The 18,998-nt window shown below is 43.4% G+C and overlaps 2 long non-coding RNA genes across 2 annotated transcripts in view; one reads left to right on the top strand and one right to left on the bottom strand.

The window, feature by feature from the left end:
* LOC137479714 (uncharacterized) overlaps positions 1–18,998 on the bottom strand; it is a 263,044-nt gene that overhangs the window by 25,584 nt on the left and 218,462 nt on the right. The gene's annotated exons all lie outside the window — the stretch shown is intronic.
* LOC137479716 (uncharacterized) lies at positions 1,489–8,069 on the top strand. The gene is made up of 2 exons (XR_011002466.1): positions 1,489–2,766; positions 6,418–8,069. It is a non-coding gene; the product is annotated as an uncharacterized lncRNA (long non-coding RNA).

Genomic DNA, 18,998 nt, shown 5'->3' with positions numbered 1-18,998 from the left:
TTTGGAGGACATCCGCACTTTCCTAATAAAAGCGACATGCAAATATGCAGAGAAAAAGGAAAAAAAAAAAAAAGGAAAAAAAACCCAAAAGCAAATGGGCACCTCTCACTAACAGCTTTGTAGGAAGCACTTTTAATGTTTTCTCTCATGCACCCATACACGCACACACGCACACACACACAAAGGTACAACAATGTGCATATATTTATTCTGTAATTTCAAGTGAATATAAATTGTAAAGTTAATGTTAAATCATTGTACAGTGATGCGTCTGGTATAGCTTTCCTAATAAAACGTTTTGAAAAAAATTGCATATATATATATATATATATATATACACCCCTAAATATATATATATATATAGGAATACAAAGCTTGAACCTGAAACTTCAGCTTCCTCCACAGAGATTTCCTTCCCCCCATAACCTTGAACGCTATTTTATTAATAACAGTTCAATGCACTGTGTTGTTAACAGAGAAAAAAACCCTGTACAGCGTCTCTTGCCAAGATACCACCCGAGACTGTCACAAATCCGATTTGCGATCTGTATCCCTGCCGCACTGTCCTGACAGTTAAAAATATCGGGAAAATTGGGAGTGCATCCCTCCGGAGCGCAGTTCCCGGCCTGCTGGAGGCACCGGGAGGCACCGCAGGGATGTTGCCGGTGCTGGCAGCGGGGTGAGCGCTTAGAGAGCTCCCACCCCTCCGGAGCGGGGATTTAAACCGCATTTCCAGTTTGGAATGGGGGATGCGATCTGGGAAAACAAAGCATCCCAGCGGCCGCGCCGCCCTTCTCCCCACTCCCGCTGCGACGGGAGGGAGACCAAAGACCATGGGATTTGCCTGCCCGGGCGGGTCCCGGTTGGTATCTTGCCCGCGTTGGTGTGTTGTCCCGGCGCTGTCCCTCTGTCCCGGCGCTGTCCCTCTGTCCCGGCGCTGTGTCCCCGCGGGTCCCGGGCCGGGCGCGGGGCGCGGCCCCTCGCGGCCGCCAGGTGGCGCCACAGCCCCAGCGCTGAGGCGGCGGCGGGGCCGGAGCGCCCGGGCTCGAGCCCGGGATCGATCCCGGGATCGATCCCGGACCCGATCCTGGATTCCATCCCGGACCCGATCCCGGCCTGGAGCAGCTCCCGACGCCGCTCCCTGTCCCCGTCCGCCCCGCCGAATGTACCCGCGGGCGCCTTATCCCGGGGCGGGCGGGGCCGCCAAGGGCAGCGCCCGGAGCCGGGCGCCCGCGTGGCCCAGGCGCTGCCCCGAGGGCCTTCAGAGAGTGGGGCTTATCCAGAAACACCCAGTGTGTCCATCAGCATCATTTGTCTGAACAGCCGTCGGGGTGGTTTCTCCAGGCGAATTGAGGTTATTCCCCCAAAGGTGCTGCTGGGAGCGCTCCTGCCGCTGTCCCGAGGGGACCGGGCTCTGTCCCCTCCTGGCAAAGGGTCACATTGCCGAGGTCACCCGCCCCACCACCTGCCCTCTTTCCTTTTCGCACAGTGTGTTTTAACAGAGATAAACCCATAAATACTTGTTGTCCCCACAGTGTTGCTATTTGCAGCTCCGGGCAGGATGCTCATGGTGAGCTTTTTCTCTTGGAGAGTCGTTTCCCCAGCCTTGGTAGCAGCTGTGTGTGTCTGGAGATGGAGGGACAGCTCCGAACCTCTGTAAATCTGGCATCACCCTCCATGCCATCAGTAAAAATATTACACTTTGCAATTTCCTCTGTTGAGTTGAGATTGTGTTTCCTCACTGCTGCCTTCAGCTCTGACCCGTTGGGGTTTGCTCATTTGTTTGTTTTGTTGAGTTTTTAATAGATAGTGGAAAAGCATGCACGTGCTAAGAGTATTAAACAGGCGAGTGCAAAGGCCAAATCCTTCTTATCGTAATTGTAATAATTATATTGATAAGCCTACATGCAAGTGATGCGTGGAGCTGTATAAATCAGGTTAAAGTATAAGCCCCAGTGAGAGTGGTGCTGTATACATTTGGCAATGTCCTCAAAGCCCCAAGTGTTCATACTTGTATCCAAATAGAGTAAAGTCGGTTGCAAATACTGTTTATATTTTAATTAAACTGCAGAAAAGCAAGAGAATTTCATCCTTATTATAGGCAGTAATCTCGCCCGTGGACGGTGAGCAGATCTATTTATTCAGTGAAAATAAATTTGTTCTATGAGAAAGGAATTTTTTATTAAAAGAGATCATTTTTGGCTTACGCTGAGTTATTTTTCTTTCCTTGCGTAGGAAACTTCCTTTCCCTTGTGAACTGAGGTGATTGGGGGATGATTTGCTCTGGAAGTGTTGACAATATCTAAGTGTGATGTCTAAAGGGTGTTTTGATGACTTTTATTTTGCATTTTCATTGTGTTGAGCTGAGGCTCAGTGGGTAGCAGCATTCCTTTCCCACTGGAGGAAAAAAAAGTGGATCCATCATCTCTGACCTGCAGTGGGTGACACTTTGCATGCTCCAACCCAGGTTCCTCCTAATTAATAGGGAGTATTAATGATAACTCTGTCTTTATCAGCAGTAGCAGTGGTAGCATTAATGCGACTGGGAACGAATCAAATAAAAAATTATCTGCAGTTGCATTAGAGCTGTTTGATGGGATGCTATGTGAAATACAATATTTTTAGCTGATTTCATGATCGTACAAGTACCTGATGTCAGCCTGAGCAGCTCAGCCTGTGGTAGTAAAACCTTCAGCAAGTGTTTGGTTTATTCCCTCACTGACCATTGAAATTCTTCCTACAGGTGAAAAAGAACAGCAAGGCCAGGTAAGCCCCAGTCCCAGCCAAGAACTGCACACAGGGAAATGGAAAGGATGATCCTGGTGCTCAATTATTGGTGCTTTTTTGTATTTTCTGGATGTTGTCATTGATGTCACCATCACATTGTACCCTAGGTTAAAAAATTTGTTTGGAAATGGGTTTATGGATCTCTTGAGTGTATCAAGTGATAGAAAGATGTCAAATGTTATGGTATGAGTAATAATCTCAATTTTGGAAAGCGTGTTGCCTGCTGCTGTGATTAGTGTTATTGGAGAGTGCAAATCTCATTTCTTAGGAGATTCAGTGAACATGAGTTAAGCTGTGGCAGCTCCAGAATTTGTCAGAGGCCTTTCCAGACAAAGCCACCTTTGCGTGTGGCAGCACAGCTGATTTGGTTTTAAGCCAGAAATATGTGGGTTTGTCCAACTTGTGTTCTCTGTGAGAACTTTGAGAGCACCAGGAGGGAAAGGTCTCTCCAAAATATGAGGCTGTTCTTCTGAAGCATTGGGTGTGCCAGCAGCACTTGATGGTCTCTGTGCTGCTTCCTCTTGCTTCAAGTACCCACTCCACACGAAGAAGAGGAGATGCTTCGGGTTGAGGTTTAACAGAGATGTTCACGTGAAGAACAGCATGTAGAATTTGGCCCTAAGTGTGGGAGTTCATTGCTCAGGACATTACCACGGGTGTGACTCCTGGCAGCTCTCCAGCCACTCCAGGGTGAACTTGTTCCAGGATTGCCATTCATCCAAAGGCACTTGCTTTTACAACGTGGATTTATGGACACTGGGAAATCAGGCTGCTGTGTGCTGCACATTCCTGTTTTCTGAGTTTTTCCAAGGCTTGGTTTTCAATCTGTAGCTGAGGTTCTCAGTGAATTTATGTATGTATGTATTTGTGTGTACACATTTATGTATTTATGCTGTACACAGTACAACACAGTTTTTCTCCATGGAAGAAATGCAAATCGACCCAGGATGTAGCTCACAACAGCTCTTTGTACAAAAAAAATCCTATTTTTTAATTCTGATGTGAATGGAAATATTTTTTCCAGTTCTTGAAATATTTCTGGTTTGATTGGGCAGTGGAAGAATTGGAATGTGCTTGGAAAGAACCCTTGAGTGGGAATGAGTGGAGGCCCAATTCTGCTCCCTTGGAAGCCAATATTGAAACACCACATTATGCACAGTTTTAGTCAACAGACTTGAATGAAGAGCAAAATCTGATCTCAGAAAATTACAACATCTATTAAGTGGATTCAAGTATTTTGAGACAAGTACTCCATGGGACTCTTTCAGAATAAAATGAGTAATGGTACAGAGAAAATGGGTTTGCCATCAATTCAATAATTCTCTGATTGACCTCACTCACAAATTAACCAAACAATCTTTAAGGCTTTTGATTTGAAAAACAAATTTGTTTAGCTCTAATGTCATTGGTGACCAACTAGCCAAGATTACTAGTGTAACAATTGCAAATTATTTGGAAATACTTTATTAGTATTATCTTTTTCTTTGAGAGCAAGGATATGGAGGTCCCTTCCAACCCAGGGCATTTATGTTTCTGTGATTGACAGGCAGTGACAACTGTGTTTCCTAAAACTTCTTTAAAATATCTTTTCCTTGTTCCTGACAGTTTCCTAGCTGTAAAATTCTGTCATTATCTCATTTTTGTTCAGGTTGTTGGGGCAGTTTGGCGGATTTCTATGAAAGCATTGACTTTGCTCAGGAGACTGCTGGGGTGACACTTGTAGGTTATTTTTGATCCCTGTGGAAGTATTTGGAAACACTTCCCTGTGGTGGCATTTTCTCTGCTAAATTGGTCAGTATTGTGGTGTTTCTCAGGATAGTGTCAGATGGATCTTTTTTGTGGGGAAATGAGAGGAAAAGGCTCAGAGAGCAGAGCTGTAGGAATGCTCTGTCCCACATTCATGCTGGGTGGTCTCTGTAGGGTGGGTGGTGCATCAACCCTGATATTTCTGAATGTTAAGGGTGTGGATCTGAAGAGTGGGGTTATTCTTAGGCATTATTTAGAGGTGTGGACATGCATTACTCAGCTTTAGGGTGCCTTAAATAGAAAACCAGATACTAGCAGAGGGCAGAGCAAATATGAAATATTCATGGCCAAGTCCTATGTACTATGTCCTGAATCTTTAATGTCCATTTACTTTTCCTAATGTCTTTATTTTTCCACTAGAAATTTCTAAATCTCTCAAGAATATCCTATATATTCTGTGAATCCTGAAGAGGTATTTCAGGTTAGCCAAGGATTGACTCTCTCTGTACTTGGGAATTGCAGCTAATGCCACTGCCTGTGGAGGAATATCCTGCCCATGGCATGTGGCACAGCAATTTGGCTTGTCCTTGGAGCACGGTGCCAGGGAGGGAGGCTCTCTGCAGTGATCAGATTTTGCAGTAGGGCTTGAATAATTCCAAGCAGGAATTCCTGAATTGTGATAAATCACTTTTGGAATGGGAAAGACTTCATTTGTGCTGCTGCTTCTGGTGGCACTGTCATCCCTGCTGGTGGTGGTGGCACCCAGCACCATTCCTGAGGAAGGACTCCTGTGACAGTTACTCTAAAAACCAACCAAGCAACCAAAAAAAAAAAGCTCAAGAATTTAGGCCTTTTTGTCCTACAGGGACCTTATCTGAAGTTAATGACATTCCCCAAATGTTACAGTGGCATTAATATACTGTTTATGGCGGTTTTATGCATTTCTTTTTTCTAGCTTTCCCTTGCTGTTCCAGAGACAGTAGATGGATTACACCTCAAAGAATTACAGGAATGTATTTTTTGATCATTTTTTCAGGCTGTACTTGTTTAAAACTCAGTCCCAACAGTAACTGTCCTAAACTGAGTTTTACAGAAAGATACATAAACCTTTGCTTTTGTACTTGGTCTCTAAATTATTTTATGTGTTTAAATATATATATATATAAAATGTCCATTATCTAAATAACCCTTGAACCAAAGTCTATCTTTGAACTTTGGAGGCTTTGGCTTTGGGAATCAAAGCTAATTAATGGTTTGGATTGTGGCTTTATTTTGTTCTGTGATCGTTCAGTTTGATTTTATCACTGGCATGACCAGAGAGAGGGAAACATTGCAGTGTGAAAATTCTCATAATAGGACTTTAATTCTTGTGCTTCCTTTCTTTGGAGAGTGAAGGAGCTCTGCTCCAAAGAGCGTAGGAATTGCCACTCAGAGCTGAAATGTCTTCACTCTGCGGTGTCCTGGGAGTGCCCAGCACAGTCTGACTCAAATGGAGGTGCTGGAAATCCCCATTAGTGAGATTTCAGGGTTGGATGGGACCAGCCAAGCTGCTCCACCTGACAAATCCTGTCCTTGGGGTCCTGCACCGCTGGAGGCACCGGCCCCGTGTGCGCTGGGAGCACTGAGAAAATTCACGTTGTGCTGCTTTGATGAAAAATGAGCTTTACAAAAATTAGGCATTGGTAATGGATGATGGTCAGTTAAGTTTGTCTGTCTTTTTTAGGGAGCACATCCAGGTTTCTCTGGTGCTGTTAAACTGCCATGCAAGGGCAGGACTGATCAGTTGTCCCCAAAGCACTGCTGGAATAAATCTGTAGCTAAATGCATTCTTCTTAATCAGAGAGACATTTCCTGTGGCATCACTTCTGTTATGTTTTCTTGCAGTGACCCAAAAACCTGGCTGCTTTGGAAAGTGGATAGTATTGGCAAGCAAAGAAATATGGCAAGTAAAAAGTCTTTTTTAGACCCAGTTGATGTCAGTGTTTTCTTCAAAAAAAGGGCAAGTCACAGCCCTGAGGGGTCCTGAGGAGGAGTCAAGGCACTGATTAAGGCAGAGAGTAATTGTTCAGTCCATGCTTAATTGTCCCCTTCAGTTTTAAACCAATGAAGAATTGTGGATGGATCCAGTTTATGTGGATTAAAAATATATATATGTATTCCTCCTGTTAGCAGTGGGAGGCTGTGACACTGCAGCCAGGGAAGCTGATGGAAGGAATGGCAAGGGTTAAGCTGTGACAAGTGGGAATTTTGCCAAGGCTGACAGTGAGAATGGCACCTGAAAGTCAAGTGCCTCTTGCTGGCTTTGAGAGAGCCAATAACTACATGAAATTCTTGTAGCAAGCCCTTATTTTGGAGCAGGTAACAAATAGCTCCCAGACCCTTTTTTTCCTGCCTTTAGCCCAAGCTCTCACCAGCCTGCAGGTCGCTGGCATTCCCAGATTTGCTTTTACCTGCCTGCATGCACAGATCCTCCATGGGCTGAGGACACACCCTGACCCCTCTGTTTGTGCCTGGAGTGGAGACCAACTGAAAACACAGTTCTCTCTGTTGGGTTTTTCTGTAGAGTGGTGTCTTGCACCTCGAGACTTCCCTCTGCCCCGCCTGGAGTGCCCTCAGCTTGCTGGCAGCCTCGCCAGGTTGGCCGTGGTGGTGTCACAGGCCTTTGCCAGCCCCTCCGAGCCAACCAGAGTCTGTCCAAGCCTTCAGAGCACAAAGCCCTGATAAGAAGGATCTCTAACAGGTATGCATCAGGGAGAAGGAGGAGACATTCCTAAAATTAGTTGCTGTCAGCTCCAAGCAGGAGTGAGTGCCTCGTGTGTCACGGAAATGCTGAGTATGTGCTGTGTATACTGTGTGTATATCTATGTACCTATAATTACACTATTGAAGTGTAAAATTCAGTCTTTGCAAACTTCTGGGAGATTCAGGAATGTGGCTTGCTTTGGACTGTAATTAAAATATGGGCATTTTGGTTAAAAATAGCTCCTTTCCGACCTACATTCCCGATGGATGTAGGTCAGTGGAGGCACTGCTCAGACATATTAGCATTTTGGACACTTAATCTTAGCAGCATATTGCATCTCCTAGAATAGGTTAGGAGAGGAAAGGCAGGAGGAACTGCTGCATCTCGAGTCACCCAGAGAGGTTGCCAAGTTTCTCAGGCACCAGAGAGGCAGAATAATGAGGATTATATTTAATTCGGGCTGGAGAGACAACCGTGGGGTGTTGAGCAGAGGCAGCTCAGATCATCTTGGCTCTGTGGGGGAGGGAGAATTTATAACTCTAGCTGGCTCCAAAGCAAGCTGTGTGTGCATTTGCGTGTGTATATATATTTATATATATGTATATACAAATCTGGATGTGTATATAACACCCTGTGTAGATATGTATGTATGTATGTATATGCCTACAGTGTACAAAATGTGTATCTATAGAAATGTATACATTTATATGAATTTCTATTTCTCTATATAAATGGTCATGCAACTAGGGGAAATCACATTTCCACAGTGTGTCCTTTTCTGTAACACTCCCCCCCCAACAAAAGCTGCTTCCATTAATGTCATATTGGCACAAATGACTTAAATTTTCTTTTCTGCTTTGAAAGGAGCGGTGCTTAGTGGCTGAGCACAAGCCTGGAAGGTTTTTACTCTTCCAGAGGACTTCCAGTAAATCATGAGTTGCTCCAGAGCTGTTCCACATTTTTGAAATAAAGTGGTGGCCAAAATGACTCAGGGCTGGTTTTATAGGCAAAGGAAAGGGGTTGTTGAGTGTGCACTGGAAACCTCTGCTATGTTCTCAGAGTTCTGATGGTGAAATACCTGCACTGCTAATTATTCTGGTTGCTGTTAATTTCCCAGCAACTGGCTTGAACAGGGGAAAAAAATTTCCTGCTCTAAAGTAAGTTATCTGAAGTTTGATTATGTTGCCTCAGTGATGTATGGATTTCCATTTAGGGTCAGGATGTTGGGCTGTAAATCAAGAATCTGAGCTCAGTGAACATCTAGTTTGGGATGTGTCTTTTCTGTTCTAATTGATTTTAAATACTTTCAATTCATCATCAGAACAAGCTATACCTTAATTCATGATAAGCTCAAAGAATTTCTCATTCATATCAGGGTGAATTTTGCACTTGACTTCGGTGGGGTTGAACGAGGTCAGAGCGTTTCATTCAGCACTGGCATAAAAAACAATCTTGTAATTGTGCAACTATTAATTCAAATTGTAATTTTGTAATAAAAGCAGCCTAAAAATGATTTGCTAGTTATGTATTCTATGGTTATAGAACCTTTCTATGGATGTGTTGGAGTTGGTGTTGGTTTTGATTTTGTGTTGCTGATCCTTACTCTGAGTTTGGCCCCGAGCAGAGCCAGAAGTGGCTCAGCCCCAGGAATACCAGACCATAACACACTGCATTTGAAAGGAAAAGGTGCAAAGTACCGATCCCTCAGCATTCCTTGAGCTGTGTGCCCGGGAGTGCTGCCTGATTGCTGGATTGCCACATGCATTGTGCAAATATTCCAAGAGATGTAGGTCATGGGAGCGTGGATTTGTCACGGGGATTTTGGCTCCCTGTGGCAGAACCCTTGTCTGATCCTGCAGAAAAACCTCCTTGTGCCTCCACCCTGCCCATTCCCAGGCTGTCCTGGTCCTTGGAGCAGGATGGAAATGTCCTGCTGCCCTTCTGCCATCGTTTGGAAGCTGGGATATGATTAAGAAAGAAAAAAAGGGAGAATGGATCATTCCTTCCTAAGCCCTGCATTTCCTTCAGGGAGAAGGCAGACAAACATGAAATCATCGTGGAAATCAAAACAAACACCCAGAACATATGACATTGAGTGAAATGTTTCTCCTGAGCTTCTGGATTGTGCTTTGCCTTATTATTTCATCTGGGGGAAATCAGCACTTTATGGAAAAGTGCTTCCCAATCTCTTTTGCATAAACGTTACAGTGAAACTTCTGTGATGTATAGCTGCCTGTTCAAGAAAATGGGTCATTTCCATACAAATGTCATATTTCTATGCAGAAAATATGCTGAATTCATACCCTATCTCCTAGTTAAAGCAATCCCTTTGTAAGTTTTGTGATTTCAGCATATTTGCCTGAAAATATTTGGAGACAACCAGAAGAGGAGAAGAAAAAATTATTATTTTTTAATTAACTCATACAGGCCTAATATCAGACTAAGCACTTGAGTGCAACGTCCCTGGGGCACATACAGGAATATCATCCTCTGATAGCTAATTTCTTTTTTTGAGCAGGGTGAACCACAAAGCTCAGAGAGCTGCTGCTTTGCTCAGAGTCTGGAGACTTGGGGAAAGAAGTTTTTTCTGATGTCACTGATAAAGAAGATGCCTGGATGCCTGTGTCCTCAGGGGAGCAGCTGTTCACACAGGAACCCACAGGCTGAAGGCAGCAAGGGAGCGATGAGCTTTGCAAATCTCCTCGCACTCTGCAGCAATCTCCTCTTTGCTGGATGAATTTCATCTAAAATGAACCTGAGCTCCTGACACTGCTGCTCAAAAGAAACCACAAACCCACCCTGCCTCTGGAAAGTTGAATTTTCCATGCCACTTTATATTTGGGAAAGGAACAGTGGATTTAAGGATGGGAGTTACAAACTGAGTAGATGCTAGAGATGGACAGCCAAAGAAAGGCTGTGGCCCAAAGCCTGCAGTGCCTGGTGTAAATCCTCAGAGCCTCACTGCTCCTGGTGTAAATCCTCAGAGCCCACTGCTCCTGGTGTAAATCCTCAGAACCCACTGCTCCTGGTGTAAATGTTCAGAGCCCACTGCTCCTGGTGTAAATGTTCAGAGCCCACTGCTCCTGGTGTAAATGCTCAGAGCCCACTGCTCCTGGTGTAAATCCTCAGAGCCTCACTGCTCCTGGTGTAAATCCTCAGATCCTCACTGCTCCTGGTGTAAATCCTCAGAGCCCCACTGCTCCTGGTGTAAATCCTCAGAACCCACTGCTCCTGGTGTAAATGTTCAGAGCCCCCTGCTCCTGGTGTAAATCCTCAGAGTCCACTGCTCCTGGTGTAAATGCTCAGAGCCCACTGCTCCTGGTGTAAATGCTCAGAGCCCACTGCTCCTGGTGTAAATGTTCAGAGCCCACTGCTCCTGGTGTAAATGCTCAGAGCCCACTGCTCCTGGTGTAAATCCTCAGAGCCTCACTGCTCCTGGTGTAAATCCTCAAAGCCCCACTCCTCCTGGTGTAAATCCTCAGAGCCTCACTGCTCCTGGTGTAAATCCTCAAAGCCCCACTCCTCCTGGTGTAAATCCTCAGAGCCTCACTGCTCCTGGTGTAAATCCTCAAAGCCCCACTCCTCCTGGTGTAAATCCTCAGAGCCTCACTGCTCCTGGTGTAAATCCTCAGAACCCACTGCTCCTGGTGTAAATGTTCAGAGCCCACTGCTCCTGGTGTAAATGCTCAGAGCTCCCTGCTCCTGGTGTAAATGCTCAGAGCTCCCTGCTCATGGTGTAAATGCTCAGAGCCCACTGCTCCTGGTGTAAATCCTCAGAGCCCCACTGCTCCTGGTGTAAATGCTCAGAGCCCACTGCTCACAGCACAGCAGTTCTGCTGGCCCTGTGCTGCTCAGGTGACACGAGGTGTTTGGTACCTGCAGCTGGAGCTTTCCAAACAGCCGTTAGAATGTCTTGAAATAATTAAGATGAATCTGCCCAATTTCTCAGCTCATGTGAGCTTCAGCCAGAAAAGTTCTTGGGCTCTTCACTCTGCCGGAGGCATTTTTCTGCCTTTCACCCATGGGAATGTATAGAAGTCACTACTGTGGGATGGCCTTTGGTGGCAGAAGTGTCCCCAGGCCCCTGGACAGGCTGTTAATTCACAAGGGGTTTTCAGGCTCCTGTTCAACCTCTGCACGAGTTTCTACACCCGCCTACGAGTTTCTACACCTGCTCCTGTCCTTGTGTGCTGAAAAAAAAAACCAAAAAACTCTAAGGAAATCTTTCTTTACCAAATCCTTCTTAAACCAAATAAAGATATTTCACAGTAATCATAAGGATAAAGCTCTATATAACACATTTTATTAATAAATCAGCAGGTATTGACCACCAAGGTCTTGTCTGGAGTATAAGACACAACTGCCAATTTTTCCTCTGACAAAATATTTTCCTCCTTCTCCCCCTGGGAATCTTTTCAGTGCAGACTCATCCAACTTTGATGAGATACAATTTGTTCCCAAAGTAGCAAATGGGAAAGGAAAGGGATCCTAAGAGATTTCTGTCTCAGAGAGAGCAAAACATTCCCAGGAAGAGGCCTCTCCCACCCGCTTATCCTACCTGCAGCTTTGGGGGATTGTGTTGCACCTAAACACCAAGATATTTAAAATTAATTAGAGTTGAACTGGAATTAAACTTCTGTTCCCAATTTCCTGTCTCCATGAGGAAGACAGTGAAAATTTCTTTTCTCATAAAAATATTATGAGTATAATATATGTTATTTGATGTCCAGATTCTCTATTTAACGGAACTTTGCAGATATACAAAAAAAGGGAAAGTTTGTTACTGGCATTGCTTTCTGTAGGAAGGGTTTTAAGAATTAAGTAAGAATTAAACAAACAAGAAATTACATCATTAATATCAAAATAATTATTAGCATAGCAAAATAGTGCACTATGGTAATAAATCAGTGACAAATCTGGATAGAGATTTGTTAGGATTATGTTCTGAACATTTAAGGCTGGGATTAAGTTCCTGAAGATTTTTCATCTTCAAAAATTCTCCATTGAAAAACGTGTGCTTTTAATTGGAAAACAAAATCCTCAGGCTGACTTTTTTTATGAATATTTGGTAGCTGAAAAAAATGCGACTCCTTGAATGTAGCTTCAAACAAAAACCTTTTCAACGTTGTTTTCATCTTAAGAAAAACCCCACATTTTTCATCTGAAGGAAACTCTCTTTTGAAGCCTAGAGAAGCTTCCTGAAACTAATACTAATTTAGAAGAAAGTATGTTTTTAACAAAACTTCCTACTCATAGAAAGAGCAATTTTTTTTTTTCCTCTTTTATTACCAAATTTTTCTGTGCTTTGGTTTGTGTCAGTTTTGTCTGTAGGGGAAAAAATGGTACTGTGGGAAAAAACCTTCTCAAGCACACAAAGGTTTTGTTTTTGGACTCTAAAATGTTTTCTGAAAGATATTGCACATCTTAAACTTGAGTAATTGATTGTTTTAAGGGATAAATAAATGCTGTATCCCTGGAAATGTCCAAGGCCAGGCTGGACAGGGCTTGGAGCAGCCTGGGACAGTGGAAGGTGTCTCTGCCATGGCAGGGGTGGAGCTGGGTGAGCTTTATGGTCCCTTCCAACCCAAACATCCTGGGATTCTCTGATATTAAGGATAAACAGAGGAATGAAGTATTGAAGGGAAGAATAATTAAAGTATTGGTGCAAAGGTCTGAAAATAAAAAAAAAAAAAAAACCACTGGGTTTCCACTGCCAGAAATATGGGTGTAATCAACAGGGGCTTAGGAATGCCTAATCCTTTGGAATTAATAGCCAGTAATTTTCTCACTTCTGGTATTACATTAATCCAAATGCAAACTATGACTGAGTTCATGATCTTTGTTGCTGCCACCTTGTCATTACTAAAAGTAATATTTGTAGCAGATGAATAATTGAGGAGAACCCAGAGAAAAATTTCAATTACTTTTTATTTTCAAGGACAGGCAACACCACACCCAAAAGCTGTTCTATGTATAATCAAATTAATGAAGTAACTGTAAAATTGAATTATTAATTGTGGAGAGAATGGGAAAGAGGCCAAATGTGTGTCTTTTTTGTAGGCCCTGTAACATTCAGCTGTGTATGGGCAGGCCCTTGAGTGGTTAACACCAGAAATAAGATGTTTTTCTGAAGTTTGACCCTTTTACACATCCTATTTTATTTCCACAGAAAAATGTCATTGCAGTGTGAGGAGGACGGTCTCAATGGCCTAATTTATATTTATCTTCGCTTTTGTGCCACAACTCTTGTCCTGAATAACCCAATGGTCCTTGAAGGAGGGCAAACAAACAGGTTTTCGTCTGTTTATTTGTGCCTGAAACAAAAAATTTGCAGAGAGGCTGAAGCTCTGTGTGTGCCTAGGACAGGGCTGGCAGCACGATGTTCATGGATAAAGGAATTCTCACTGGCAATGTCAGAACACTCAAATTAGCCCCCGGGGAAAACAAAGGCTGTGCTGTACACACCTGCAGCTGTGGGTAAACGAGAGAACAATGGCCATTGTTCAGTTGTTAATGCACTGGATTTCTGTCTTACCTTCATTATTGGCTGACTTTCAGTCCCTGTAATTAATGTGCCTGGAGTGGGTGGATCTCTTTACATTCACCTGTTTCTTTTCACAGCTTAATCAGAGCAGGAGAAAAACTTAAAATTAAGATGCTCTGTGTTTTCCAAGTTTCCCAGTGCTGTGGTGAGCTGGTTGGAGAGAGCCCAAACAGGGAGATGAACTTCTGGAGATGAATTGATATTTGATCCTGAAACTTTCCAGTTACTTGTGTTTTGGGCTGGTTTCCAATTCTTCTTCTTTGTAAGGAAGAAAGGAAACTCCAATATTCAGGAAGTCCCAAACTGTGGAGCCATGCAGCTGATAGCCAATACATTTCCTAGGAAACTCTGCCAGGGCCTCATCACCCTCTGAATAAAGGATTTCTTCCTAATATGAGAAATTGCAAGATCAGCCCTTGAGTTCCGATAGGTTCAGGTGAGTGAAATTTAAAGCAGAATTTACCTACAATGGTTTCCTGACATTAAAAAGCAGCATTTTAGTTCTGCTTTAAGAGTGAAAATTGATCACAGTCTGCAATACAAGAAGGGAAATAACAAAGCTGTTTCTACAGCAGTTTCTCCAGTTCAGAAACCTACAGTGGCTGGTACCCCACAGAATTCCATCCACAAGAGCACACTAAGAGAAAAAATCAGGCTGTTTTGGTGCTCCTGTTTGGCTTTAGGCAGACAGGGAGGATGCTGAGACCAGTCTTAGAATCTGGTGAAAAATTGCCGTGGATGGAGACATTGAATTCATACTTAGAGAATGAGAAACATCCACATTCCATGGGATCAATTTCCTTGGATCACCTGGAGCTGCCTGACTGGACAGAAGACCAGATATTCTTTTATCCAGACAGAGCTCTTAGGGTTTATTGTAACAGAAGTATTCAAACACGTTTCTTGTAGTGTTTTACCTCAGCAACAAGAAGGGAGGAGTCTGCAAAGAACCTGTGGGCCCTGTCCTTGATGCAGCTCCTTCCCTTCCTTGCAAGCAATCTCAGCATCCTCAGCAGAAGCAACCTTAGCCACTGTCATGTTTGTTATGGCTCTACATATTTCATATTAAGTGTTATTTACTGTAACTCTGCCCATAAAGGACTAACAGCATTATTGGGAGCTGTCCTTTGCATGCCTTATGTCAGCTGCAGCTGCAGATCACATTTACAACTCCAAACACATGCAATGGAGAGTCATAAATTATACAGGAAACAACACGGAGTAATGAGAGACGTGTCAGCTCGAGTTTCTCACTGCGGAGGCAGCACAGTGGCAGGCAAGATTTATTTACTATTCCAGCCACTGGCTTTTTTGCAGTCAATAACTCGTCACTTTTAGTCTGCAAATAAGAATAAAGATGTTTTGCAAGAAGGAAAACAAAAGACAGCAGAGCTGCTTGACCTCTGGGGCACGTTACTGGAATTTTGGAGTTCCAGGTCTCACCCTGCACCAGCCAGTTGGGAAAACTCTGTAGTTTTTGCATGTCTCCCTCTCCTTATCTACTAGTACATAAAAGCACCAAATAAAGCATGGAAAGCATAATGTGAAAGCTGGGAATTAGTCCCTTTTTCCCTAAAGGGGACACACTGGTCCCCAAGATCCAGGAATCCCGTGGTCCTGAGTGCTGCCAAAGAGCAGGAACAGCAATGGGGAGCAGAGAGGGACAAACCTGAGCAGGGACCAGTGACACCAGGGCCGCGGTGGCTCTGCAGAAATGCAGGGAAATGTCCCCCAGTGAAGGTGGTGAGAAAGAGGATGGGGGTTTCTATTCAAACCAGCTGGACTGGGAAATTAACAGGGAACAATGTTCTGGATCTAATTTTTTGCCTCTCTTTAGGTGTTTGCATTGTGTTGGGGTGCAATGGTCAGACATGAAAAACTCCAGCCTAAAATTAAATCAAGGTGAAAATATTCCCTCCCACCTCAGGTACAGGTTTTATTTGGGCCAATATTTCTGCATCAGCTTTCTCACCTTTCCCCACCCTATGGGATTTATCTGTGCAGGTTTTTAGTGTTAAAGAGAAGGGCTGGGCCAGTACAGTCACCTGCAGAGCCAAGGCACGGGGACAAGGATGGACACAGGGTTTGGGGACAAGGATGGGCACAGGGATGTGCTCCATGGCCTGGGGACAAGGATGGACGCAGGGTTTGGGGACAAGGATGGGCACAGGGATGTGCCCCAGGGTTTGGAGACAAGGATGGGCACAGGGATGTGCTTCATGGCCTGGGGACAAGGGTGGACACAGGGTTTGGGGACAAGGATGGACACAGGGATGTGCCCCAGGGTTTTGGGACAAGGATGGACACAGGGATGTGCTCCATGGCCTGGGGACAAGGATGGACACAGGGATGTGCCCCAGGGTTTTGGGACAAGGATGGACACAGGGATATGCTCCATGGCCTGGGGATAAGGATGCACACAGGGACGTGCCCCAAGGCCTGGGGGTGCTGCCACAGAGGATCTGCTTTGCCCCAGCGTGGTGGAAGCTGCTGCTGATCCGGGAGCAGGCAGATTCCATCCCTGTGAGTCAGGGCAGATCCGTTTCTGCAGGGAACACTGCTCAAGCCGAGTGCAACATGCATGTTTGGAGGCTAAACTTAGACCTCAGTTACTGGGAATGTCAGCTTGCATCATCAGTAAACTCGGAATGGAATTAGGCCAGAAGGGATTATGGATAATGTGGTTTATTTTGAATATTTTATCCAGGCAAATCTGAACTGAAAAATCACAAGAATTGCCTTTAACAAGAGGAACGAAACCATAATGCATTGCCTCTTTTAGTGTTTATTTCGGAAAAAAATAACCACCTAAGGTTGGGAAAGAATTCTTCTGATTGCTTTTTCAGGGCATGGTTCCTCCCATGACTCTGTGTGGGCACATCCCTGTGGACACAGAGCCCAGCAAAGCGAGCTGGCTGCTGCATAGAAATTCATGGAAAAAGAAAGATCCTTTCAATGAAAGAAGTTTCTTTCCAGCCACTAAAGGCATTTGCAACACTCAGAAAAAGCACTGAAATTATTTCCTGGTGGACTCCCTCACCATTTTATCATGTTGTGTCAGATTGTGCATGTTGCTGATGAAAAGCAAAAAAAAAGCTCCCAATGTAGGCAAACCATCCTCCAAATTCCTCACTGTCTTTTAAAGGCTGAAAGTCCAAAAAGTCAGGTTCCAGTTGGATTTGTCTCTTTTGTAAGACTACTTAGTATTATTCAATAGACTTTCCTATCTGCTGAGCTGGGAAATCTCAGTAGAGAAGGTGGATTTGGGTGTGATCAGAAATTCCAATGAGGGTAACTACAGTCAGAGGAAGGGCTGGTGCTGAATCCATCATGAAGGCTTTATTTTAGCAGATAGACTAGAAAGCACACTGTGATTCAAGGCATGTATTCAACAGAAAAATGTATAAACATATACAAAATAGGGAAGGAAAATGAAATTTTAGTTCATGCAAAATCCCCACTTTTGTTAATATTTTTATCTGAGTTTAAACAATAAATTGTGACAACTTGATTGACTTGACCTTGACTTGAAAATCCAGACTATTAAAGCTTCCAAGAAAATAGTATCAAATGCAAAATCTATGGAGTCCTTTGGAGCATTTGGATGCTCTAACTGTGTACAAGCTGTTGGATGTCACAAGTTTGTGCATTATTAATAAAAGTTGGAGCTTTGCATCTTCCCAGTTATAATTACTTCTCTAAATATCTCCAGGAAACAGAAGCATAAACTAGCAAGCATTTAAAAACCCTGGGTAAGCATCTTTTGGAGAAAGTGCCTATAAAATGACTCATGCTTCTGTTTACTGTTTGAAATTGATTCTCAAATCATAAAATAAGTGCAAGGTTCCAAAACTGCCCAAATCAAGGTTGTGACTGGGAGGTCACAAGTCTGAGTTGAGAGGATCTTGCTGACCTAGGGATGAGAATCTCCACCAGGACTGATGGATAACTCTTGGTTATTGATGAAGCTCAACAAAAAAATATGCAAGAATCACCTATTTCAGGCAAAGGAACCACATAAACTCCATATCAGCAGCAGTTTTTAAACAAATAAAAAGTCACCTCTTCAAAGTCACTTATTTTTACATGTGAGCCATGTATAAAAGCCCCAGTGATTTCATTTCTGTACACATGACTATTATTAGATGTAAAACTCACACATTGCAATCATTTGTGAGATGTCCTCAGGACTTCCAGAGATCTTGAACTCTTCTCCAGAATGATCAAAATCTGTTAAAAATATCATCTGGCTCATCGTAACCACAGAGACACAAATTCTGCTCGTTGGCCTCTTATGACATTTGTCATTGTTACATGAACTCCCTGACTGAGGATTTTGTCTCCCTAAATAAAACCCTGTCTAGGGCTGATCGTGTCCTGTTTTATTGCCTTCAGAACCATGCTCTGCACTCTGTATTTTCCTTAAAGGAAAATACTTACTGTGGTTTGACTCTTTCTTAAATATCACAACAGGAAAGTCAAACCAACTTAATTTCTTTTCAAAATAAATTTATTTTTAATTGCTTCAACACTTCTCTCCATTGGGTTGCATCCTGTACAACAGAATGGTGATACAGTCAATATAAAGTTGATAACAGTAATTCCTTTTTAATTTATAGAGGTGTTGCAGACTTTACTGAAGCACCACCCTAAGGAGCTGAGTTACTTTGATGTTCATTTTCAGGAGATGTGACTTTGATGCAGAGCTCTGAACTGTCAGGAGAAAATTCCCAATGTGCAGGTCTGGGTTATAAACAAGAATTTGTTCCATCAGATGCTCACTCCATTTACAACCTTGTATTGTTGTTTAACATTTTTTCCTGGGAAATAAACAGATGTTCATCTGTGGTTGGCCAGAAATAGAAAAGAGTTAGGAGGAAATCTGATCTCCCACTTGGAAATTATACTGAGGAAACACCCTCAAAACTCCACCTTTTATGCAAGATAAGCATGCCTAGAACAAACCAGAAAAAAAAAATCCCACATTTTTAACTAAAAATTGGTTTTAACATGGACGTAAAACGTGGCAGGGATTTTGCCTTGAATTTGGGCACATGGATTTCAGTGCACTTGGTGGAGATATCTTGGGTTTAATTATATGTTTAAAAAGCATATTCTGCATTTAAGTACCAACAGTCATTTGCTTGAGAACTCTCTGAATTTTGTGTGAGTGCCACA

The sequence above is a fragment of the Anomalospiza imberbis genome, chromosome 10, assembly GCF_031753505.1.
Source record: "Anomalospiza imberbis isolate Cuckoo-Finch-1a 21T00152 chromosome 10, ASM3175350v1, whole genome shotgun sequence".
NCBI classification, from domain to species: Eukaryota; Metazoa; Chordata; class Aves; order Passeriformes; family Viduidae; genus Anomalospiza; species Anomalospiza imberbis.
This window is presented reverse-complemented; position numbering and strand designations above follow the sequence as displayed.